At 39.8% G+C, this 26,228-nt stretch overlaps 1 long non-coding RNA gene across 1 annotated transcript in view; it reads left to right on the plus strand.

The window, feature by feature from the left end:
- The first annotated feature begins 1,678 nt into the window (after positions 1-1,678).
- The window catches only part of LOC5570984, a 29,674-nt gene continuing 5,124 nt past the window's right edge, over positions 1,679-26,228 (plus strand). Inside the window, exon 1 of the long non-coding RNA XR_002501896.1 lies at positions 1,679-1,963. This is a non-coding gene — a long non-coding RNA (uncharacterized LOC5570984). The remainder of the gene's footprint in view (positions 1,964-26,228) is intronic.

Genomic DNA, 26,228 nt, shown 5'->3' on the forward strand with positions numbered 1-26,228 from the left:
ATATGAAAAATTTAGATTTTCGCTCCAGTCCTTTTTTGGATTGTATTTGGGTCCCATAACAACTGTGCAAAATTTCAGCTCGATCGGAGAAACTTTATTTTAGCGCCAGCCGTTCAAAGTTTGTATGGGATTTACTATAGGAAAACTTACATATACAAAGAAAAATCGCCAGAGATCGCCCATTGTCCTCTATAAAAATTTTGAACAAAGATCTCGATAGGTATTTCAATTATGAACAACATTGCCGAAGACCGCAAAGCAATCCGATGCTTGTGAAAAAAGTTATTGAGCATAGACTATACGGAAATTTTGCCCGATTTTGTTATTATTGTTATTCCTTTACGTGTTAATCAACGTCGCCTTGCCAATCGGTTTTCATTGAATAACTTTTTTCACAAGTGTCGGATTGTTTTGCAGTCTTCGGCAATATTCTTCATCGTAAAAATACCTATCGAGCTCTATGTTCAGAAATTTTAAAGAGGTCAATGGGCGATCGTTGGCGATTTTTCTTTGCAAAACTAAGTTTTCCCATACAAACTTTGAACGGCTGGCGCTAAATTATAGTTTCACCGATCGAGCTGAAATTTTGCACAGTTGTTATGGGACCCAAATGCAATCCAAAAAGTGGACTGGAGCGAGAATCTAAATTTTGTCCCACACTAGTGAACAACCAGTGATGGTAGTGCACGAACGTCGAACTATCGCCACGAGTGAACCGTTTAAGCTAACCACAAAATATTAGAATTGAGCGTTAATTTGCTGTACAATGAAAACATTTCGAGTATTACGTCTTTTTGTCTGTGTTTTAATGATCACTGATGCAGCTTGTTGATAAAAACTAGTGAAACGTCTTGAAGATAGAGACATACCGTTTCATTGCTGGAATTTTTCCTAAAAGCTCATAGTTTGAACACATTCGGAAACCCCAAATCTAATTATGCCACTTGTCGTATAAGTTCATCAGTCCTGATTTGATCACGCACCTTATCTGTGTGACCTCAAATGCGATAAGAAGTTGAGCAATTTTACGATTTGAATTTCTGATTAAACGTGTTGCCATTCACCCGATCGGAAGAACAAATCACTGCATCAGATTTCATTCCCATTATCGACAGCTATCGAGCACGGCATGGCATGTGATTAGGGTAGTTCCGAAGATTGATCCACATCCATTACCCCTCTGCTGATCGAAACAGTCACCCTTCCGTTGGCACAGAACCAGAACGCCAAAACCCCATTCCCGGGGAAAAAATCAACACGATTGTTAAGCACACAAACATGCGAGCTCGATTTGTACGGATACGATGATTCATGCCGCCGGCCGCGGCTAAGTAGACTTACCGATAAACTGCGCCTTGTGCCTTATCTAAGATATGCAACGCTGCTGGCACAGACAAACAGGCGTAACAGGTACAAAAATTATCATAATACCGCGAACATTAACGCCCAACACTTAAAATATTGATTTTCGCCTTACGGGAACTAGGTGGCGGTAGTGGACATACGTTAAACTCGAACATAAACGAGACGAGCGCCACGAGTGAGCATGTGGCACACTACCAGATATTAGAAGTAAGCGATATTTTCCGATGAAAAGCGATGAGAGTGTGACGTCTGTTTGTCTGTGCGGCTTGTGTCGATGGATGACGAAAGTGCGGTGCGATGAGGCAGGTAGATATGTGTCCCAGAGTCAATCGCATTTGGCGCACACTTCATCAGTCTCAAACAGTTTGGGTACAGGTGCGATACGTTTGTACAGAGTTTGTGGGCCAACCTAGAATGTGACACGATCCCGGCTAATTAGTGGCGACAAAGTTGGAACGGAAAGGCGGTACTGGATTTTGGCTGTCTCTGGTTTTGGATTAGGCGGACTGTCCGAGTTAGCGGTGATATTAGAAGCTGGTGCGGAGTGAAGGATACTTTCGGAGCTAATCGAACAAGATGGGATGTTGCTGCAGCAGTTGTGAGTATCCAAAGGACAATGGAGGGGATTCAATGGGAAGCGCAGTGCAGGAGGTGGGTTTTATCCAAATTTGCAGTTTGATATCAGCTGACGAAGATTTGGCAGTCGAATGATAAGAGCGCGGATAAGAGTGTAATTTCAAAGGAACTGAATGTGATGTTGAGTAACGTTCGAATGAACAATGAATATCGTCTTACGATATGACAATTGAGTCACGATTTTACACCTGTGCGTCAATTCTACATAAATTAAGTTCTTCGAAACAATTGTACCTGCCTATAGAAGGGTGATCTTGAGTCATACGCTGAGAATGAATCTTGCAGTATGACAAATTGGTACCGTACACCAGGAGAAATTGATCACTATTTCACAAATTTTTGTTATATTATCCTTAGTTAAGAAATTATCAACCTAATTTTGGCAAAATCAGTGTTTCACTATTAGTGTACGTAGCTTCAATATAAAAAAAAATCAAAATGACACACTGGGGTGATATTGATCATCATATAACATAACAGCTTCAAAAACAAACTTAAAAACTTAAATGAAAAAGTGAGTTTAGTACTATACCATTTAATTCCCACCCACTTTCCTCCCAACGCAATTTCTCATTGGGTTCGTTGATGCTGTAAATACTCGACAATCCCAAATTGGGAGACTGTCAGCCATCTTATAAAACTGTGGAAGAATCACCCGGAATGCGACTTACTTAGGCTTTCCAGAAGAATATTTCAGAAATGAGGACATTTTGCTATACTGCTTTTGAGGAGGACATTTGTGAAAAAAATAGAAAAAAATACAATGGAAAACATTGATTATTTAATCACTTACTCGTGAAACAACATAAATTCATCGAAAAGAGTTTAAAAAACGTATATATGAACGAAACACTTAAGTGGCGGACTCGTCTTTGGTGAAATGTCACAAAATACCTAAACGAACAAACCTCATATTTCTACTTTATTTGGTACATAACTTAATTAAATGGCAATCTTATAATGAATGTTTTGCTTTGCTCTTAAAAATGCAACGATTTTTGATGGGTGAGTGATTCATTTAATGAGATCATTGTTTGATTTTCCCCCTAAGAAGTGTATTTTTGGAAAAGGATCACTTATATTGGTAATAGCTTATTCCCGCTCAAGCCCCGTGGTTTTATTTATTACATTATAGCGTTTTGAAAAAGGGGAAACGATTTTGTACCTCAGAGAAAAAGATTTCCACTCAAAATAATGTTACCCACTTCTGAATTTTTAGTAACGAGTGTTGGTTAATGTATCCCAATAATAAGTTAATTGTAGTATATTCGTGAGTTCTGCAAAAATAACACTCATCCAAACATCCAAAAGCATTTCCTCCCACAAAATGGCCCCAAGACAGCATGAAAAAGGTCACTGTTAACTAAACATAGTTAGTTAGAAAAATAGTTCATAAAGGTATCATTTTATGAACATTATATAGAAAAAATATACCATTTCATATCCGATTCTAAAATTTTAGAAAATGTAAATATCATCTAAAAACATTTTCCAATACTTACCTAATTGAAAATTTACAAACATATAAAAAAGTGGTGAAAATCCATCAAACTTAACATTGAGTTTCAAGCATCCTTCATCCTTACTCAAGGCTATAAAATAGTTAGAGATTTTAACGAATTGGTAATCAGAAAACTGATAGATGTGCAATTTAATATTCGATTAATTTGAAAAAGGAAGACATTTTCAGCCCAAAGGAGTACGGGAGGACACCTCATCAAAAAGGAGGACATGTCCTCCCAAAGGATACCATCTGGTAAGCCTAGACTTACTTCACCGGAGATCTAACACTGACTCACTTGAGGCGATTGGAAGACTGACGGCCACATCACGCACGCACTAATATTACGATCATAGCATACACGGTAAAAAATCAGCACGTTTGATTGAATGGATTGATCTCTTGACTCAATTGAAAACACCAATCACCATTATTTGAAGAGTTCTAACTTTGAATTTGCTCTACTGTCTTTAGCGTTATACTCTGAAGTGAAAAGTCGTTGATTTTGAACATCATGTCTTTTGTAAGTAAGCAATCATTGACAGCTTGCTGTAGAATGTGATTGAGATCAATTCTACCCCTATCATCAAATGTAAGTTGGTGTCGAGGTAAGATACAAGACTTTGCACTCTGAAGATTGAAAGTTCAAATCTGGGTCAGGCGGAAATTTTATTTTATTTCTAATCAAAACATGCAACGTTAAATTCAAGTGCTGTTACTTTGATATTGTCAAGATTAAACAGTAGTGCAAATCCAAGAGCAGAACTATTGATAGCATCGTGCTTATTTTTAATCGTGTATACGCATGCATTACCGTCTCAGTTGTCAGCCAGTAAGGGGAAAACTCAAGCATTTCACTAACCAAAACTCCTACTTTATATTCCTCCACAGGCTGTATTTCTTCTACCATCTACTTTACTACACTTTCCTCCCACTTTCTTACTGGCTAATCTGCCCTTTCACTTCGGGTCCCTTCTTCGTACAGCTACCACCTGTCTACTCCTTCCTCTCGGCCTGGTATCGACCGCCGGCGTTCTCCTTCCAAACAAGTATGCTTCGGCCACGTCTGGCCATGCTCTCCTCGGATTGGCTTGGGGAACTTCGGCTATAGCCTGCTGGGACCCTCCTACGCGTCCTAGGCTACCGATTTGGTGACGGATCGGTCTTCGGCTAATACCGATGCCGGAAAGTACCCAGAATAGGCCTCTAGGACGTCGTAGGGCGGTAATAGAAATCCTTTGGTTTCTATACCAAAAAAACGGCGGGGTCCTGGTGTCCACTCTCGTCTCACTACTTTCTCACTGTCGGGGATCCAACGTACCTCGTAGAGATGTGGACTGTATGTGGGTTTTCGTCCCCAACATTGATGGGGTGCAACCGATAGGTATAATGGCAACCTAATAATCCTCGCACCAACAGTGACCATTTGCCGATGTCCTTGATCCTAATCAGCGTCTAGCTGTTCCGGGGTTTTCCAGCTCCAAGGTTGCACATAAAACACATATTTTAAAAACGGCAATCAAACACATGTATTATCGCACAAGACTAATTACGACTAGAAAACATTTATTGCATGGCACTAAAATGGCACGCGTGCCCTACTCTTTGGAAGCTTACTTATGACTAACATTAATTTGCCTTACAATCTAGTTTCTTCCTCAATCTCATCCCGATGCGATGTTTCCCGATCGAGATAAGAGAGATTAGAGAGATGTGTTCATCCATATCACAATAGCCAGCAGTGTGGAACCTATTCGAATCTCTCATGCTCATCCGTCGAAATCTATAAATAATCTGCTATTGGTAAAGTAGCATACTGCCAGGGTTGCCAGGATCGCTGCTTTCCGGCATTCTCACCCACCCAGAGATGTCCAATATCTGAAAATATACAAATCCTCTTCGACAAGGAAAGGGAAGTGGGCAGGTAGGGGTGATTTGAGCAAGTCGTAATCTACTATTCTGCGCTTGTTGTTTCATCACCATCTATGTATGGCAAAAGACAAAGTTTTTCAACAGATCTTTTCAACACACCGTTTGAAGTTTTCAATGTCACCACCCTTACAACTCCATCGGTTCCTGGATGTAGGTCACAAATTCGTCTAGCTGACCGACTTGAAATTGTATTGGTGGTTTCCATCGCTTAGTGCGAGCCTGTAAAGTATGCAGATATTCCCTGCGCCATCTCGTCCAAAATAACTGCATCTTTTGCTGCATATGTTGCATTCTGTTAAGACGATTCGAAGGTAAATCCTGAAAGTTAATATCTGGGACTGTCTGAAGCGATGACCCGATCAAAAAATGAGCCGGTGTCAATGGTTCCATGTCATTAGGATCGTCTGATAACGCAGTTAGAGGTCGCGAGTTTAAACATGCCTCGACTTGCGTCAGTAATGTGGCTAGGTCTTCTGGAGATTCAGGATTTTCGCCAAGTTGCTTTAGCAGATGGTGCTTAGCTGAGCGCACGGCTGACTCCCAGATGCCGCCAAAGTGTGGTGATCCGGGGGGGATGAAGCTCCATCGCATGCCTTCAGTACAGCAGAATTTGGCAACCGCTTCCTTATGGTCATCTTCGGATAATAACTTGAAAAGTTCCAGTAGCTTATTTCGGGCACCGACAAAATTTGTCCCATTGTCGGAATATAGTACAGCACATCTTCCGCGTCGGGCAACAAAGCGGCGAAGTGCCTGAAGAAACAGATCAGTACTTAAGTCTGTCACGAGTTCCATGTGAACCGCTTTTGTGCACAGACAAATGAAAACAGCTACGTAAGCTTTAACAGATGGCCTTCGTGGAGCTGGCCTCACGTAGATAGGTCCAAAAAAATCTACCCCGGTCTTCAGAAACGGTCGAGAGACGGTAAACCGTGATGCCGGAAGTTCGCCCATAAATTGTTGAACAAGTGTTGGTTTCGCTCGGTAACATATCTTGCATTTATGAACTAACTCTCTAGCTAGATTTCTGCCCCCTAGAGGCCAGAAGCGAAGTCTTACTACTCCCAATAATAACTGGGGCCCTGCATGTAGTAATCGCACGTGATGATACTGAAGAAGCGTCCTAGTGAACAAATGTCTAGCTGGTAGGACAGCTGGATGCTTAACTTCTTCCGATTCCTCAGACTTACCGAGTCTTCCTCCAACTCTAATTACATTATTAGCTCCGATACATGGATGAAACCAACGCAGACATGATTTCTGGGAAACTGGATGTCCGTGGACAAGAGCGTTCCATTCATCAGCGAATGTTTCTTGTTGTACAAGACGAACCAACAAATATTCAGACTCCCTTAATTCCTCAGTCGTCAGGTAGCCCTTGTTTTTACGATCCACTTTCGGTGTTTTCAGGAGGTCAATCAAACGAATCCAATAAGCAGTATGTCGAATAAGTTTGCTGTATGACGAATACTTTCCAATGTAAAACTCGTTGAAACCTTCTGTCGCCGCTGTAGCAGCAACTGCAGTTCGTCTCCTTTCCATTTGTTCCGTATTTGTTGCTGAATTTTCAGGTGATAGTGGCCAGTTCGATGAGTCCTCTTTCAGCCATTCTGGGCCATGCCACCATAATTGATTTTGAACTACTTCTGTTGGTGAGATCCCCCTTGAAATAAAATCAGCAGGATTAAAGATTCCTGGTACATGTCTCCATTGGCTTTCATCCGTAATTGTTTGTATTTTAGCTACCCTGTTGGCAACAAATGTAACCCAAGTCAATGGGGGAGACTGAATCCATCGGAGTACACAAGTGGAATCCGTCCAGAAGTATGCTTGAAATTCCATTTTTATTGAGTCTCGAACCTTTTGGAACAGCTGTGCTCCAAGTAGAGCTCCACAAAGTTCCAGACGAGGTATTGTTTGAGTCTTGAGTGGTGCAACCTTAGATTTTGAGGAGAGCAATTCAACCATTACTTTTCCATCAGAGTTCGTGCTGCGTACGTAGATGCAACAACCAAAGGCCTTCTCAGAGGCATCTGTGAAGCAATGTATCTGCACAGAAACAGCATTCGGCAGAACAACACAACGCTTCATCCTGAGCTATTTGATCGTAATATTTTCTGAAGGTCTCACCCACCGTTGAAGGTACCGGTTGATCCCAGTTTATTTTTTTTTTTTTTTTTTTTTTTTTTTTTTAATTTTTTTATTAGTATCATTTCAAACATTACATTCATTTCTTATATCTAGGTGTTCTGTGTTATTTGACAACACTATCATCCTAATTTGGTAAAACAAATTTAAGATTTAATTAACATTTTGTTAACAACATATTACATTTCATTTGCCGTAGCAGTTCAGTTTTTTTTACAGGTGAGTTGATTTCACCTGCTTATAAGAGAAAAAAAAACGTTTTTAATATACTTAACCTAACTTAACCTAAACATATAACGCATTGATCGTGGCAATAGAAGATTGTAACGATTTTTGCCTGAAATTATTTATTATTTTATTTGACATTTGTTCCAATGTTTCAACATTGGATATTCTATGTAACTCATTGGTACTATACCAGGGAGGAAGTCTCAGAATCATTTTCAAAATTTTATTTTGAATTCTCTGCAGAGCTTTCTTCCTGGTATTACAACAGCTAGTCCATATTGGTACAGCATACAACATGGCTGGCCTGAAAATTTGTTTGAATATCAACAGCTTGTTCTTAAGACAAAGTTTTGATTTTCTATTAATAAGGGGATAGAGACATTTTACATATTTATTACATTTAGCTTGAATGCCCTCAATGTGATTTTTGAAAGTTAAATTCGTATCTAGCATGAGCCCTAGATACTTTACTTCATCTGACCAATTTATTGGAACCCCTCTCATCGTGACAACATGTCTACTTGAAGGTTTCAAATAAAGAGCTTTTGGTTTATGTGGGAATATTATTAGTTGAGTTTTGGAAGCATTAGGAGAAATTTTCCATTTTTGCAAGTATGAAGAAAAAATATCCAAACTTTTTTGCAATCGACTACAGATGACACGCAGGCTTCGTCCTTTGGCGGAGAGGCCTGTGTCATCCGCAAACAAAGATTTTTGACATCCCTGAGGTAACTCAGGTAAGTCAGATGGGCATTTTTTTAAATTATCGGACAGGTTTGGGCCGGAGGTTCTCCGATTTGCATGAAATTTTCACCAGAGGTAGAGCTCGTGGATACATGACCAAAAGTGAAATTCAAAAAAATTATAGAGGCCTATTTTCCCGGAAAACTCTAGATGAATTTTCACGATTTCTCTATATACCTCAAACTTTGAAAATTCATATCTCCTGAACTATGCATCGTAGAACAAAAGTTTTTTAGTGAAATCGAAAGGAAATTTTCTCAGCAATCTATTAAAAATACAAAAAGAAAAACATTTCTCGGAAAATTTTTCACCATGGAGAAAATTGTCGGAAAAATAGCGAAAAAAATATCGTCTGTATCATGAAAAATTTTCAAAAAAATATTTTTTGTTTCATCAATCCATACCCTAACTTTCGTCCATAGACGCCAAAGTGGTATCTTTTACCGTTTAGGCGACAGAACTGAAAAACCGATGACCACCCGCACGCTTCCCATAGGAAAATGTGTGCTATTGTGGGGCTCACAACCGTGCGCTAACGGCGGCAGTAATTTACACGCATTGTAAGTGTAACACAGTAAACCATCCTTTCTTTTCCAGTCAGAAGAAGCTTTTCGTCAATCGGACCACTCTCCATTGGTCAGTTGGGTGTTTTGTGTGCCCTTCATCAGCAACGTTATTTAGTATTAAAGCTAACAGCCTCTACGAAAGCCGCACGGGAAGTTCTTGTTACAATCAATCATTATGGTAACGTTTGAAGGATCAAATCTTAAGATCCACTTTCTTTGAAAACTTATGAATATATTGTTAATATGTTGTTTCGGCCAGGACGTCTTTCCTACTTTGTGTCTTTTACGATACAACGGACAGCAAATCAAGCGAACGGCTTCACTTTAACAGATTTATTACCACTGAGAGGCAGCATGCCTACTCAGTGGAGAAACGAAAGAAACTACATTCTTACTAATTCAATGGGTGCGCCTTATATAGGCGCACGATACGGCCTGACAAAACATACAATAATTATTCATTACGCGCGTACGCTTCTCAATTCAGTTTGGCGCGCTGTTGGATTGGCACCAACTGTAGAGGCTGCACGCTGACTGGCAGTGGAATATTCCACAGCAGCCATCAATGGAACAATAGATAGCGTCCCTGAGTGTTATACAGTTGATTGATATTATTAACATGCAAATACTATACTATATTCTTCCAAGGAACAATCAGAATTTATATCAAATATATCACTTTGTATAGAAAACAAAACTGTAAATTTATTCGCGCGTTTTTAGTTAATTATCTAATCATTTGATAAATTGAACAAATTTTGAAAAAGGCAAGAAAATTACAAATAGCACTTTATGTATGCATAAATACCCTTTTTGCTTTGCAACTATATGATACTGAGGGTCAAGCATGGGAAACACTCACTCAGTTATTGTGTTTCCCTCGCTCGCTTCCACGCACAGTCGGGAGCGAGAAAGCCGTTTTTTTAGCCAAGCCGAACGTTTCAATTTCCAGTGCCCATTCTGCTTCTTCGGCGAGCACTAAGAGAAACAAAAAACGGCATCTGATCAGTCGAATGCAATACCAAAATTCGGACAAAGGATAAACATTTGAAAAGGGCCCAAGAGGTCTTGAGCTTTTTTCAGAAACGTTGCTGTTGAGCCCTTTTTAGCTCGCCCACGCAAACTAACCCCACTATCAGAAAGATTGGTGTTAGCTCTTCCTGATAGTGGTATTGGTGAGCGTGATCGAGTTGAATTGGGTTCAACAGCGGTTTGCAAAGTCAATGTTTACCAATGTCGATGTGCCCTTTTGAAATGTTTGTCCAGGAATGATTGTTTACATTCTGATTCCGTTCGGATGGCATTCGGGTTTGAGTGCTAATGAGCGTTCACTGACTGGCAGTCCACATCACGGAATGATTCAGTGAGTAGGAATTCTCTCAGTCAGTTCAATGCATTCGGCGAATGGATGCTAAGTGCATTAACTCGTGCCTCGCAGATACAAGTGTATTGGTATTCACTTCTCTTCGCGTTCCTTCCGATTGTCGCTTTTACACGACGCTTCCATGCTACACTCCGCCTAGGACGGTTCAGCTATCATGAATGTTCGATAGCAGCAGATTTGTTTGCTATTTTTCATCGGTGGAATTCGGGTGAGTGAGTGAATTTTCCCATGCTTGCTGAGGGTCAGTTCCTATTACCTATATCATTAAATGTTAGGATCGTTTTCTATTAAAGACTGTTGGTCTCAATAGTAAACGTTACGAATAAAGGACCAACAAACCAAAGGAGAGTGCTCCGATTGACAAAAAGCTTCTTCTGACTGGAAAGGAAAGGATGGTTTACTGCGTTACACTTACAATGCGTGTAAATTACTGCCGCCGTTAGCGCACGGTTATGAGGCCCACAATAGCACACATTTTCCTATGGGAAGCGTGCGGGTGGTCATCGGTTTTTCAGTTCTGTCGCCTAAACGGTAAAAGATACCACTTTGGCGTCTATGGACGAAAGTTAGGGTATGGATTGATAAAACAAAAAATATTTTTTTGAAAATTTTTCACGATACAGACGATAATTTTTTCGCTATTTTTCCGACAATTTTCTCCATGGTGAAAAATTTTCCGAGAAATGTTTTTCTTTTTATATTTTTAATAGATTGCTGAGAAAATTTCCTTTCGATTTCACTAAAAAACTTTTGTTCTACGATGCATAGTTCAGGAGATATGAATTTTCAAAGTTTGAGGTATATAGAGAAATCGTGAAAATTCATCTAGAGTTTTCCGGGAAAATAGGCCTCTATAATTTTTTTGAATTTCACTTTTGGTCATGTATCCACGAGCTCTACCTCTGGTGAAAATTTCATGCAAATCGGAAAACCTCCGGCCCAAATTGTCCGATAATAAAAAAAAATCCCCAGATGTGAAAATATTGTATAAAATTGGTCCCAAAATGCTGCCTTGAGGAACACCAGCTCTTACAGGAAGTCTTTCAGATCTAGAGTTCTGATAATTAACCTGAAGTGTACGATTTGACAGATAACTTTGAATTATTCTAACAATGTATGTTGGAAAATTAAAGTTTTTTAATTTTACAATCAAACCTTCATGCCAAACACTGTCGAATGCTTTTTCTATGTCTAGAAGAGCAAGACCAGTAGAATAGCCTTCAGATTTGTTGGAACGGATCAAATTTGTTACACGTAAAAGTTGATGAGTGGTCGAATGTCCATGGCGGAATCCGAACTGTTCATTGGCAAAAATTGAATTTTCGTTGATGTGGGCCATCATTCTGTTCAAAATAACCTTTTCAAAAAGTTTACTGATGGAGGAAAGCAAACTGATTGGACGATAGCTAGAAGCTTCTGCAGGATTTTTGTCTGGTTTTAAAATTGGAACAACCTTAGCATTTTTCCATTTGTCAGGAAAATATGCTAATTGAAAACATTTGTTAAATATATCAACTAAAAATGATAAGCTACTTTCTGGAAGTTTCTTGATGAGGATGTAGAAAATTCCATCATCGCCAGGAGCTTTCATATTTTTGAATTTTTTAAAAATAGTTCTCACCTCTTCCAAATCAGTCTCCCAGGCATTTTCGAAAACGTTCTCTTGATTGAGAATATTTTCGAACTCCTGAGTAACTTCATTTTCAATTGGACTAGTAAGTCCTAAATTAAAATTGTGCGCACTTTCAAACTGCATAGCAAGTTTTTGAGCTTTTTCGCAATTAGTTAGTAATAATTTGTTTTCCTCTTTCAATGCCGGTATTGGCTTCTGAGGTTTTTTCAAGATTTTCGATAATTTCCAAAAGGGCTTAGAGCCAGGGTCCAATTGAGAAATTTTATTTTCAAAATTTTTGTTTCTTAATTGAGCAAAACGTTTCTTGATTTCTTTCTGCAAATCCTGCCATATAATTTTCATAGCAGGATCGCGAGTGCGTTGAAATTGCCTTCTCCTCACGTTTTTAAGACGAATCAAGAGTTTAAGATCATCGTCTATAATCACGGATTCAAATTTTACTTCACATTTTGGAATTGCAATGCTCCGGGCTTCAACAATGGAATTTGTTAAGGTTTCAAGAGCATTGTCAATATCAAGTTTAGTTTCTAAAGAAATGTTAACATCAAGATTAGAGTCAACATACGTTTTATATATATTCCAGTCGGCTCGTAAATAATTGAAAGTGGAGCTGATAGGATTGAGAATCGCTTTTTGGGATATTTGAAATGTAACAGGGACATGATCAGAATCAAAATCAGCATGCGTAATCAGTTGGCTACAAAGATGACTAGAGTCGGTTAAGACCAAATCAATCGTAGATGAATTTCTAGAAGAGGAAAAACATGTGGGGCTATCAGGGTATTGAATTGAGAAATATCCTGAAGAGCACTCATCAAATAAAATTCTGCCGTTGGAATTACTTTGAGAATTATTCCATGACCGATGTTTGGCATTAAAGTCACCAATGACAAAAAATTTTGACTTATTGCGAGTCAATTTACGCAAGTCAGTTTGGAGCAAATTAACTTGCTGCCCAGAGCATTGAAAAGGCAAATAGGCAGCTATGAAAGTATATTTACCAAACTGTGTTTCAACAGAAACACCTAAAGTTTCAAAAACTTTAGTTTCAAATGATGAAAACAGTTGATGTTTTATACGCCTATGAATAATGATTGCAACTCCCCCACATGCCCCATCAAGTCGATCATTACGATAAACAAAAAAGTTAGGATCTCTTTTGAGTTTAGATCCAGGTTTTAAATACGTTTCGGTAATAACTGCTATATGCACGTTATTAACCGTAAGAAAATTAAACAGCTCGTCCTCTTTACCATTCAGAGAACGAGCATTCCAATTTAAAATATTTAAATTATTATTTGGATCCATTAGAAAAACGTAATCCAATAACAATTTGATTTGTAAATTTTACACCTACTTGGACAGCTTCAGTCATAGTGGTGGCTTTGAACATTGCATCAATCATTAGATTCAATTGTTCAGTTAGAAAATTAAAATCAGAGGCAGACATGTCATGTGATTTCCCATTGGAATTTCCGGTAGACGAAGAAGCGGAATTACCTGTGGCGGTAGGGTTTTTTCCACTTGATTTGAAACAAGTAGAATGGGTACCCATGGATCGAACAGGGGAGGAGTTCGAATTTCCTGCTACGATATCGGCAAAGGATTTACCGTGGGTAGATACATTCGAAATAGAAAGATTCGAACGGCTACCCGACGGATTAAAATTAGTTTGTGAATGAGCATGATTATGATCTTCCTGATGGGTATGATTCATGATCAAGCGATCGTTAACTGAAAAATGAGCATTGTTCGATACTTTACCAGGCAAATTCCGGAAACGACCGTTATCGTAACGGATATTATCTTTCATCTGCCTGGCACGAGCCTCAATGACCTTTTTGCGTGAAGGACAATTCCAAAAATTGGACCTATGGTTAGCCCCGCAATTACAACATATGAATTTGGTGGTATCTTCCTTCACTGGACAGACGTCTTTGGCGTGAGAAGAACCTCCGCAAATCATGCATTTAGCATCCATGCGACAATTTTTTGTACCATGACCCCACTTTTGGCACCGACGGCACTGAGTGGGGTTCTGGTAATTTCCTCCAGGTTTCTGAAAATGTTCCCATGTCACACGGACATCAAACAAAAGTTTTGCTTTTTCTAAAGCTTTAATATTATTTAGTTCTTTTTTGTTAAAGTGAACTAAATAAAATTCTTGAGAAAGCCCTTTCCGAACAATGCCAGATTGGGTTCTCTTTTTCATAATGATTACTTGGACTGGGGAAAATCCAAGTATATCATTTATTCCATTTTTGATCTCTTCAGGTGATTTATAGTCACTTGAGAGACCTTTCAAGACAACTTTGAACAAACGTTCAGTTTTGTCGTCATAAGTAAAAAATTTGTGCTTCTTCTCTTCAAGATGTTTGAGAAGAAGCTCACGATCTTTAAGAGTTTCCGGCAAAACGCGACAGTCTCTTTTCTTTGCGATTTGGAAGGAAACCTTGATTCAAGATCTCCTGCCTAAATCCCCCAAATTCGGAACAACTGACCACGATAGGCGGCACTCTTTGCTTCCTCACCTGAATCAAAGAGCCTGGGCTAGAGGCTGCTTCGATTTGGTGTTCGGAAAATTTGTCTAGAGCATCGAACTGATTGCTCATTTCGATACAATTATTCATTTCACCCTTGGAAGAAAGTTCGCATTCCGGGGAAACGTCCTTTCTTCCATTCTTGCCACGTGTAGTGACAGTTTTAAAACCCACTTTTTTTGGAAGGAAGTAGTGAATTCAGAGATTCACCCTTCCTTTTGTTTGTTGTTGATACCATGTTTAATTAATAAACGAAAGAAGACGTGACCTTCGAAAGGTTTTTTCCCAAGACGGTGTCCAAGAAGGATTACCACCGCTAGCTTTCGCCAACGGGTCCAACGAAAAATCGAAGGCACGGGTCCAAACAAGGATCGTAAAGGGATCAATAGTAGAAAAAATAGTACTGAAAAGTACTGTTTTAGTAGCACTGAAAAGTACCGTTTTAAATTTAAGCACTGAAAAGTACTGTTTTTGTAGCACTGAAAAGTACTGTTTTATTGCTTTAGGTAGTTTTTAAGAAAACTTCCAAGAGCAGAGAGAATTCGTGTACGCACAGCACGAAGGTACGATGCGCACTATCCCAGTTTAATCTTTGACCATCCTTGCCTATTAAAGTCCATAGTTGCTGCATTAAAACCTTCGCACTGGTGACAACCGCTCCTACCAATCCTAATGGGTCAAATAACATAGCAAAGACCGATAAGATTTGCCGTTTTGTAAGTTCTGCAGTTGCATCTATTACAGAAAACTTGAACTCAAATCTAAAGACATCCGTTTTTGGCATCCACGAGAGCCCCAATGTTTTAACCGAAGGATCCGGGTCTATACTAACGCTGTCCATGTCTTGAATTGCCAGATTTTCCTTCGATATTCCCTCTAATACTTCAAAACAGTTCGATGCCCATTTTCGAAGTCTTAATCCTCCACATTCTGCCAGTTTTTCTAGTTGACGTCGCAGCTCCTTGGCTTCCTCGATGTTATCAGCCCCTGTCAAAACATCGTCGACGTAGGTGTCCTCGTAGATAGCCTTCGCTGCTAGGGGCGGTCCATTAATTACGTAAGACATTTTTCGGGATTTTTCAACCCCCCCTCCCCCCATGATAATATTTTTTGTATGAAAATCCAAAATAAATTGAATGGCGCGTAAGAAATCTCAAACCCCCCCTCCCCCCATAAATCCTTACGTAATTAATGGATAGCCCCCTAGCGGAAATCGATGTTCCTCATCCAAAGCCAGTTGATTGAGCGTCCTCGTAGCTAAGAATGGCGCTGATTTAGTCCCGTAAGTGACAGTGCATAGTTCGTAGACGCTGATTTCCGCTGCTGTTGATGATCGCCACAGGATACTCTGCAAAGGTCGATCCTCCTGTCGTAGAAGAATTTGTCGGAACATCTTTTCAACGTCGGCCACCAACATTATTTGTTTTGTACGACACCGAAGAATGATCGAGCGAAGATCCTCTTGAACTGTTGGTCCGCATAGTAAGCAATCGTTGAGAGAAAACCAGTAGAGGTCTTACAAGAAGCGTCGAATACTTCCCTGACCTTTGTCGTTGTACTCGCTTCCTTGACGACAGGATGGTGCGGAAGGTAGCAGCGATTGGTAGAATCTTCGTTTGATACTTTCTGCATATGGCCCAGCAGAAGGTATTCCTCTATAAACCTGGAATATTGCTCGGCTAGACTGGTATTTCTCGCGAGTCTACGTTCTGTAGCTAAGAGCCGCCGTAATGCGATATCCCTCGACTCACCGATCCGTGCTATTGTGTCATTTTTCGGTAGTGCTACGATATACCGCCCGTCCTTTGAACGTTCAACCGTCTTTTGATATATATCCTCGCATTTTCTTTCCTCTTTCGAGTACGCATTTGTTGATTCCAACTCCTCACATTTCCAAAATCTTTCGAGCAATTCTTCCAAGTTGCTGAAAGACGAGTAGTTACAGCTGACCCGTAAAGAATGCTGAGAACTTGAAATTCCTCCGCCTATTACCCAGCCGAATACAGTTTCACTCAATGTTGGTAAGCGTTCTCCTAGCGAAAATCTCCGGCCGGTGTGGAATAAATCAAAAAAGCATTCAATTCCTAAGACTACATCTACCATGTTAGGTTGAAAGAATGAAGGATCTGTCAACATAAATCCACTTGGGATGGACCACCCTGCTGTGTTGACTGTAGTTGTTGGCAGATTAACAGTGACCCTAGGCAAGACCAAGAACTCCATCTGTCGGGAAAACTCAGTGTTTCTGGACAGGACTGTTGCAGTGACAGAATGCTTGACTTTTGAAGCGGATTGGCCAATACCCAGCACAGAGACATCTACGGTGCTTCTTTGTACACGCATACGCTGGCACAACGATTGCGTTATAAAGTTACTCTCTGATCCAGAGTCCAAGAGAGCTCTTGCTGGAAACCGATTTCCTTCGTCATCCTCCAGAAGAATTAGTGCCGTCGCCAGAAGGACTTGTGATGAAACCTTATGAGCTACATTAGATACCACGGTCTCAGAGACAACCGAACTTGCCACATTAGATGTACTTGCATTGCTTGATGATCCATGAGGTTCCTTAGGGTTTGGAAGATTGTTGACCTTGGAAGGTGGTACAACTTTCGCATCGTTATTCGACCTGAAGCATACAAGGGTGTGGTGCCTCCCTTTACATTTCCGACAAGAGTACCTTGATTGGCAATCCTTTGCCTGATGGCCAATCTTGAAACAATTACGACATAAACCATTAGCTTTCAGTATTGAATCCCGTTCCATAACGGACATTTGAAGAAATCCAGAACACTGATACAGTAAGTGGCTATCCTTGCAAACCGCGCACCGTACTGTAGAGTTCTGTACCACATTATAACTAGTTTTAACTATCGAGGATTTAGGTTTCAAAGGGGCTTGTGATTGAGCAATATTCCTTTCCATCGGTTTCGACGGCATGGATTCCAATATCCTTATCCGTCTGTGTAGGAATTCCGTGAGATCCTTCACTGAATCCTGATCCTTAGATGCCGATTGTTCTTCCCAACTCCTAAGAGTCACCGGATCCAACCGTGTGGTGAGAAAGTTTACAAGGAAGAGGTCCTTATAATCTCGAGGTTGAACAACTTGATCGAGAGTTTGTATTATCCTTTCAAATCCTTCAAGAAGGCAATGCAATTCAGCCACGGATTCCTTCTGGAGTGCGGGCAGCTTAAAAAGCGACTGAATCTGACGTTTATTTAGCACCTTACTGTTATCATACCTTTTCAAAAGTAAATTCCAAGCCACTTGGTAATTTGCTTCGGTGAGGGGTAAAGGATCGATTAAGTTCTTTGGTTCCCCTTGTAGACATCCTTTAAGGTAGTGAAACTTGTCAACCTCAGGAAGTTCCGCCTTTGTATGAATGAGAGATGTAAAAAGATCCCTGAAACTTAACCAGTCGTCTACAGAGCCATTGAAAGTTTGCAGCTTAATTTGAGGAAGCCGCACGTGATCCAATCCTCCAAACATAGAAGTATCGTGAAATGATTGCTCGTGTTCTCGTGATGGACGACGCTCTCGTGACTTATCGAGGAGAAATGCCTTGACTTCATAATAACGATCACTAATTGCCTGCCTTTCCTTGTCGTATACGTCGTCTTCATCTTCGAACTGTGCATGGCCCCTTACAAGCACTAAAGTTTCAGAATACCTTTCCCACAATTTGTCAACTCTATCTAAACGTAACGCTATTTCGGTGGTACTGGTTTCCTCCCTAAACTGTTCCACGAAACGAGATATGTCATGGAGAGATGACTGGATGTTCTTCAGTTGAGCCTTCAATGCCTTCAATGTTGGGGAGCTCTTGGTCGACGGCATGATGATGTTACGTCACGGTGTACCGGTAAATGTATGGAAGTGCTGGTGTAGTATTCCGAAAAGCCTAGCTTCGGCGGACATATACTGTCATAACTGACCTTTGCAACAGTAGGTTGACGCCAAACTGAAGAAACTCCAATGACAAACTCAGCGATCCAGTAGAAACAGCGTGATGTCTTAGACTCGTAGAAGTGCTCGCGATCGATTTAGTTGTGGGAAAGGAGGGTACACTATGTAAAATCTGTCGTCCTAGGCCTCGGCAGGCCATATACCATGTATCTCACCTTTGAGACTGAAGAAGGCTACCATAAAACAACGCAGTTCTCGTTCAATCAATCAGCATTCACAAACGCCAGCTCAAATTCACCAAAAAATGAGGGGGAGGAAGAGAAAATCCATGTAGTTTCCAAAAACCTTTGCTTCGGAGGACATATACCGTTCTAACTCACCCGTGAGAAGAACAGCTAGGCTAGTCCAACGAGCTAAGCATCCAAATATCCAAGAGGAACCAAACTGCAGAAAGCGGACTTGTTCTAACGAACAGTTCTCGTATGTAGGGATTCGTGGCCAAATAAGTGTCGAAGAGGTTTAAATTTAATTAAAAACATGCAATATCTATTTGCTAGCTTCGGCAATACACTATTCTAAATAGCACTCACCCAACCGGGTAACAAATCATGCTGCCTCTTCATGCGACTATGTCCATGCCAAAAAACGTAGGGTTGTTATGACGATACGGTCAACGACCTCGTTGTTGTGAACACCAGTATCCCTTCTCTTGTATGGTTGATTTCTTGATGTAGGTCTTGTTGAGGGTTGAACGGCGGCTGCCTCTACTGTTGGTGTGTTTTGGTTCACACCATCCAGATCCAAAGAGTAAGGTCAAATCCACTGACCGGTTCCGGGCGGCCCCAAATGGCCGATTCAAAAGCACAATGGAGAGAACGTCGAAATGCAGGTGTTAGATAAAAGAAACCATGGCTTCGGCCAGACATACACTAATCTATTCTAGCTTACTTGTGAAAACAGGGCTTGATGCGGGATTAGTGTCCCGGTCCGCTTATGCCAGTCAACGTCCAACGCAACAACCAAAGAAACGTCCAATTCCAGCGCCAAGGTGCTTTGTATCCAGAAAATCCTTTTATATCGATCCACAATGGAGAGCGTATAGTACATTCAACCAATTGTTCGTCGGCTTGGGATGACGATCCTTTGTTCAGACAATGGCTATTGTCCCGGTTTGTGAAGATGCCGCTTGGTTCGCAATGTGTTCTTCCGGAGAGTCTTCGAATCCGGCTCGAAGGACCATTTAATGTCGGGGATCCAACGTACCTCGTAGAGATGTGGACTGTATGTGGGTTTTCGTCCCCAACATTGATGGGGTGCAACCGATAGGTATAATGGCAACCTAATAATCCTCGCACCAACAGTGACCATTTGCCGATGTCCTTGATCCTAATCAGCGTCTAGCTGTTCCGGGGTTTTCCAGCTCCAAGGTTGCACATAAAACACATATTTTAAAAACGGCAATCAAACACATGTATTATCGCACAAGACTAATTACGACTAGAAAACATTTATTGCTTAGCACTAAAATGGCACGCGTGCCCTACTCTTCGGAAGCTTACTTATGACTAACATTAATTTGCCTTACAATCTAGTTTCTTCCTCAATCTCATCCCGATGCGATGTTTCCCGATCGAGATAAGAGAGATTAGAGAGATGTGTTCATCCATGTCACAATAGCCAGCAGTGTGGAACCTATTCGAATCTCTCATGCTCATCCGTCGAAATCTATAAATAATCTGCTATTGGTAAAGTAGCATACTGCCAGGGTTGCCAGGATCGCTGCTTTCCGACACTCATATAAATCTTTCGTCTAGCTTTGTAACTTTCAATGTATTCAATATCCAAACTGTAGCTTTACAGCTATTCTCTTCAGCTGTGTCCGGGCAAGTGAACGACCAGTCATCTGCATTTTCTCCAAGAGGTTTTTGACCTAGGTCGTCGGTCATTACCCTTTTTCATTCGGGATATCTACGATGGCCCCCATTTCGCCGCCCGAATGTTATGCTCACGGACATCTGGTGGTGGGTTTTAAAAGCTCATTGGGTGGTATCCTGTGTGGTTAAGGTCATAAGACATACTATTGCCCTACTTGTATGCCTAGTGGGTCTGTCTGGGAAACCTGCACAACTAATACTAACATTACCTGTCATACATTTTTGCGGACCAACAAAAATACCAAATCTCTTCAACACTATCAATCAACAAACCAAACACTTACAGGTATTAAAGATACGCATTCATTGGGGAAAGGTATTGAACATACACACCCCACAGATGCCTAAGGCATATTATAAACTCAATATTTCATCTGAATCAAATGGACGACAGCTGAGAAATTGCGCTGGTCGTAAAGCGGGTGGCAGCGTCTAATAGGAGATCTGACTGAAATTAGGTTATTTGGAAAATGTTTCAGCCAAGTATTAAATTATAGTATCATACTTAGGATTTATTTACGGCTAAGTAGCCCGTCATTCGTTTTGGCAACAATGATGACTTTTCAGCTTGCCTTTCAAAGTGATAAAACTCAGTCTTGATAGTTCAAGCGCTAACATACATAAACTGTGCTGATACATTTTCAGCTGTGTCAGTGCAAATCAACTGGTTTTCTTTAATTCGAAATCGTAAGATGAATTAGCAACAATCATCAACGATGCGTACAGATTTCAATGACGGCCTATTTCGCCTTAAGAATATGATAGCACACTGAAACTTTTGAACTAATATGAAGTGAGTATCTGTCCTACGATAACGTGATTTTGGTACCCAAAGACCACAACTCGGCCCCATCAAAAGGTATTGGGCCTTGATCACATGGAATTTCAAAACAACTAATAAATTCATGGAAACGAGCAGAAATCAAAATTATAAAGGAATATGTTTCCTTTAAATATATGAATTAAGGTAGCAAAAGAAAATAAGAAGGTTTTTGTATTATGAATTTTGACTGAAAGAAACGGGATCGCAGTAGGCAGCGCGCGCGAACGGTTGTGTTGAAAATTGATCTGTCACGTTTTTATCATCTCCGCAAATTATTAGATTCGGCTGGTGCAGTTTTTGAAAAAAGTGTCTATAGAGGAAACAAGTCGGTTTATTCTGCATGCATTTTGCTGGGCAGTGCTTCGTTAAAGCCCAAGCAGAAGGTGAAGATGCATCGAATCCGGACCTCAAATTTTCAGAAGCGCTGGTCTTGAGAAGCAGGCAGCGGATCGGGCTGAAGGCTTGATCGATTGGTCACTCGCTGATCGATCAGTTTTCAGCTTGAGCCGTTGTCTGGTTCTCTAGATTTGTGCTTTTGAGGATTGAAGTTTTGGTTGTGTTTTAATTTCACCAGAAAAATGTGTTTTTTTGCGTCGTCGCAGAAGTTTTTTTTTATCACGATTAAGTTTGCAAGCGTTTTGTATGCAATCGAGTTCAGGCTTTTGCATCGCTGGAGTGATATTTTGGTTTTGCGAAATGAGCATGCTGTTGAAAGTAGCCTACAGCTGCTCAACTAAGGATGGATGGCCAATTCGGTGAGCTCGTTACATGCTTTTATTTTAAATGTACAATATATTATGAAACATATTTTTATTATGGCAACGGTGGGAATGTTACTTAAATGAATGGATTTAACAAAATATGAACAGTTCGTCACTATACATGTCGACATAGACTATTAGCTTAGCTTAGCTTAGACTGACTACACATATCAATGGTTGCTATTCCGTGATTGACCGAAGTCAGTGAAAATGCACAAAGAATCAACTAGAAGTTCGGCTGGGATTGGCCATAATCTTCTTCAATGTGCATAATTCAGTGCCTCTATTTATACAGGGTCAATAACGGCGCCGGCCACGTCCTTGCAGTCAGATGGGATTGGGGGAAGGAATGTTAGTGTGTAACCTTCGCTAGACCGTGTTTGCCTCTGCATCTCCACAAAGGTTACTGGGAGGGATGTTTGTTAATGGGAAGGATCGTTGGGTCACAGGAATCACTTTGATAAGCGATTAGACCATGATAAATAATGATTTGTGAGATATATACATGCTAATTTGTAAATATAATATTTTCATTTGATATGAACAATTTCTATGTAGTGGAAAATTATGCCGACACTTGAGGTGACGAACCATTCAAAGTTTGTTGAACAAATACCTAAATGTAACATTCCTACAGCTGTCAGGACGAAAGCATGTGTTATTATATTTTACTTATTTGAAAAGAAACAAAAAACTCGATTGATTGGAACATCATAGAACACTCTTATTCTTATGCTGACACTTACAGTGGCGAACCATCCAAAGTTTGTTGAATAAAGTGAACCTTTCGCAAGTCTACACTTGTAGTGTCGAACCAATTTTTTTAATTACAAAAATAAAAGTAAAAAGGGGTGTTCTGAAAAAAAAAAATGTGAATCATAAATAATTCATGAATCAGAGTTTGTGTCGACACTCACAGTGACGAACAATTCATAGTTTGTTGAAAATTCATATTTACGTCCCACAATTGTAACGATTAAATGTGCAGTCATACATATTTTATAGATTAGAAATAGTAGCATGAAACAAGCTCACCAATTGATCCTTTATCCTTCACTGTGCAGCCACAATCCACTCTCAGCCTCACTCGTTTGCTCGGCTATATAAAAGCATTCAGAAAAAAATAGGTGCACGACCCGAAAAGGAAAAAAAAACTTGGCTTTCTTGACGCACTGCCCAGCAGCAAGCGTCAAGGTCAAAGGATCAAAAAGAACTAACCGATCACGCCACTTTTTCACTTACTAGGCGCGACATGTTTGATCCTCCATGTCGACATAGACTATTGTACATTAACTTCAAATGCCTCACCTTTCCTTTCATATGATTTTTATCATTAAAAAATAAAATAAAATTTGAATGATTCGACGCTAAAAGTGTCGACTTACCGTTTGTTCACGTTGTCTTTAGAGTACTGATAGATGATTTTTTGAACTGGGATTGCATGAATCTCATCACTTACCAAGGTAAATCCTGATCATCCAGCTATGATACCTCCCTACTAACTCCTTCCTGTGACAACCATGGAGATGCAAAGGTGATTTCGGTCTCTAGTAACAATGGATGTCACACTTACATTCCTTCCCTTCCCCGATGACCGTAAGGGCGTGGCTGGCATCGTTATTGACTTTTTAATGTTTGGAGTTCTCGGAAGTGTACATTGAAGATGACAACTAGGAGTTCCTCCGGGGCTTTCATTATGGAATTCCTTTAAGCATTTTCTTCAGAAACTCGTTCGGGGATTTTTCAGCGAATTCATTCGAGGATTTTCTCCAGGAATTGATTTGGGGATTTGCACGAGGAATTTATCCGGGGATTTCCTGCAGAAATTCCTCTGGGGATCTACCTCAGGGGATTTTCTTCAGAAATTCTTCCGAAGATATTTTTCAAGAATTCCTCAAAAGATTTTCCCCAAGAATTCCCCAGGGATTTCCTCTTGGAATTCCAATGGGGATTTCCTATAGAAATTCCTCCGGAGTTTTTCTTCATAAATTCGTTCGGAGATTTTTTAATAAAATTCATCCGGAGATTTGCACCAGAAATTTGGCCAGGAATTCCTTCGGAAATTTGCTCGATTTTGTTCAAGAAAATTTTCCAGGGATTTCCTCTATGAACTGCTCCGGAGATTTTTTCCCCAATAAACATTTTTGCTGAATAAGTGTTGAACAAATCACTCCAAGTCATAAAGTTAAGCTGAACAGTTGAATCAGCAATTAATGATACTCGAGACCAGAAACTTCTCCGAGGATTTCCTCCAGACACTCTTCCGGCGATTTTCTCCAGGAATTTCTCTGGGGATTTCCTCCACAAATTCCTCTAGCGATTTCGTCCAGATATTCTTTTGGGGGTTTATTCCAGGAAATTTCTACAGAAATTTCACTTAAAATCACAGCTGAAAATATGTTGTAAATTTCAGTTTATTTTCATGCACATATTTGGAGCATCAAAATAAACTGAAATGTCAACGACAAATCGCTTATTTTTCCAATCGAATACATTTTAAATTTACACGATCATGTAACAGTCAACTATCTTTAGTTGAAAATTAAACGTGATGCTGTAACAATAGATGGATTTGATTTATTTTAACTGTCATCTTATGTTTACGCTACATTGAAATTAAAATAATTTTATCTGTGATTTCCACGAGAAATTACTCCGTGGATTTCCTCCAGAAATTTATGCGGGAATTTCTTACAGCAATGGATTACCTGCATTGCTCTTGTCCACAGTTGATCAGCAGAAGTTTTCTCGTTTCATTTTATATGGAGAAATTTATCTTACTTCAAATTTCTCGTAAATGACAGCATTAATCGAAAAAATATTTGGTAGGCGTGGTAGTAATTATCATCACGTACAATCGGAACCAAATATTTTTTTTTTGAAAACAGTTCCCAATTTTAAGAAATAATTCGTTAGATGCATTTCACCATACACATATTTTTCGCGTTACCTTTTAGCGATTTTTCGTGCATAAGCACTAGCGCATGTGCGTTACTATATGACGAATAGCGAATCAGCGCATGTACAGTTGCGTTCAGAATAATAGTAGTGAAAGCCGATTTTCATACAAAATGCTAAACTTTGGCATGCTGTAACTTTGTTTCCCTACAAGCAATCGGCATTAAATTTTGGCGGAGAACTACAAATATACTCAATTTTATTATCACAAAATATGAAATTTTTCACACTACCGGTTAAAAATTTAAGTACCAGGTGAAATCGCTCAAAATAATAGTAGTTTTAATAATTCAAACATCTTCAGTATTTTGAGCTTTTCAATTTTTCTTCACTCATCGTTTCAACAATTTCCACTCAAGCCATAAATGTATGAACAAGCCAATATTTTAGAAAATTGTTACTGAACAAAAATTTGCAAAAGAAAAACTACTTTTATTTTGAGCGATTTCACCTGGTGCTTAAATTTTTATCCGGTAGTGTAAAAAATTTCATATTTTGTGGTAATGAAATTGAGTATATTTGTAGTTCTCTGTCAAAATTCCAAATCGGCTTTCACTACTATTATTCGGAACACAACTGTATGTAACCCATTGCTACGAGAATACCTCTAGGAATTTCTAGGAAAAGAGATTTCCACCAGGAATTTCTTCAGAAGTCCGTCTGGAATTTTCCTTGGGATTTTCACCGAAAATTTCTGCGAGGATTTCTTACAAAAAACAAACCTACGGGATTCTCTTCAGGAATTCCACAGCCGGGGATATCCTTCAGGAAATCCTGTAGAGATTTCAACCAAGAATTTCTCCAAATGATTCTTCGGGGTTTTCCTCCAGGATTTTTTCATGGGACTTCCATCAGGAAGTCCTCAAGACATTTTTGCAGAGATTTCTTACAGATATTCTATCTGGGTTCCCTCCAGGAATTCCTCCGCAGATTCGGTCCAGAAATTCCTCCAAGCATTTGCTGCAGGTATTCATCTGAAGATTTCCTACAGAAATCCCTCTAATGTTTTTTTTTTTTTCCAAAAATTCCTCCAGAGATTTTCTTCAGAGTTTCTCCGAAACCTCCTCAATGAACTTCTTCAGAGTCTCTTCAGGAAGTCCTTCGGAGTTCCTCTAGAAATTACCTCGGAGTTCCTTCACGAATTATTATAAATTTTTTGCTGGGAGTTC

This window comes from Aedes aegypti, chromosome 3 (genome assembly GCF_002204515.2).
Source record: "Aedes aegypti strain LVP_AGWG chromosome 3, AaegL5.0 Primary Assembly, whole genome shotgun sequence".
Taxonomy (NCBI): Eukaryota; Metazoa; Arthropoda; class Insecta; order Diptera; family Culicidae; genus Aedes; species Aedes aegypti.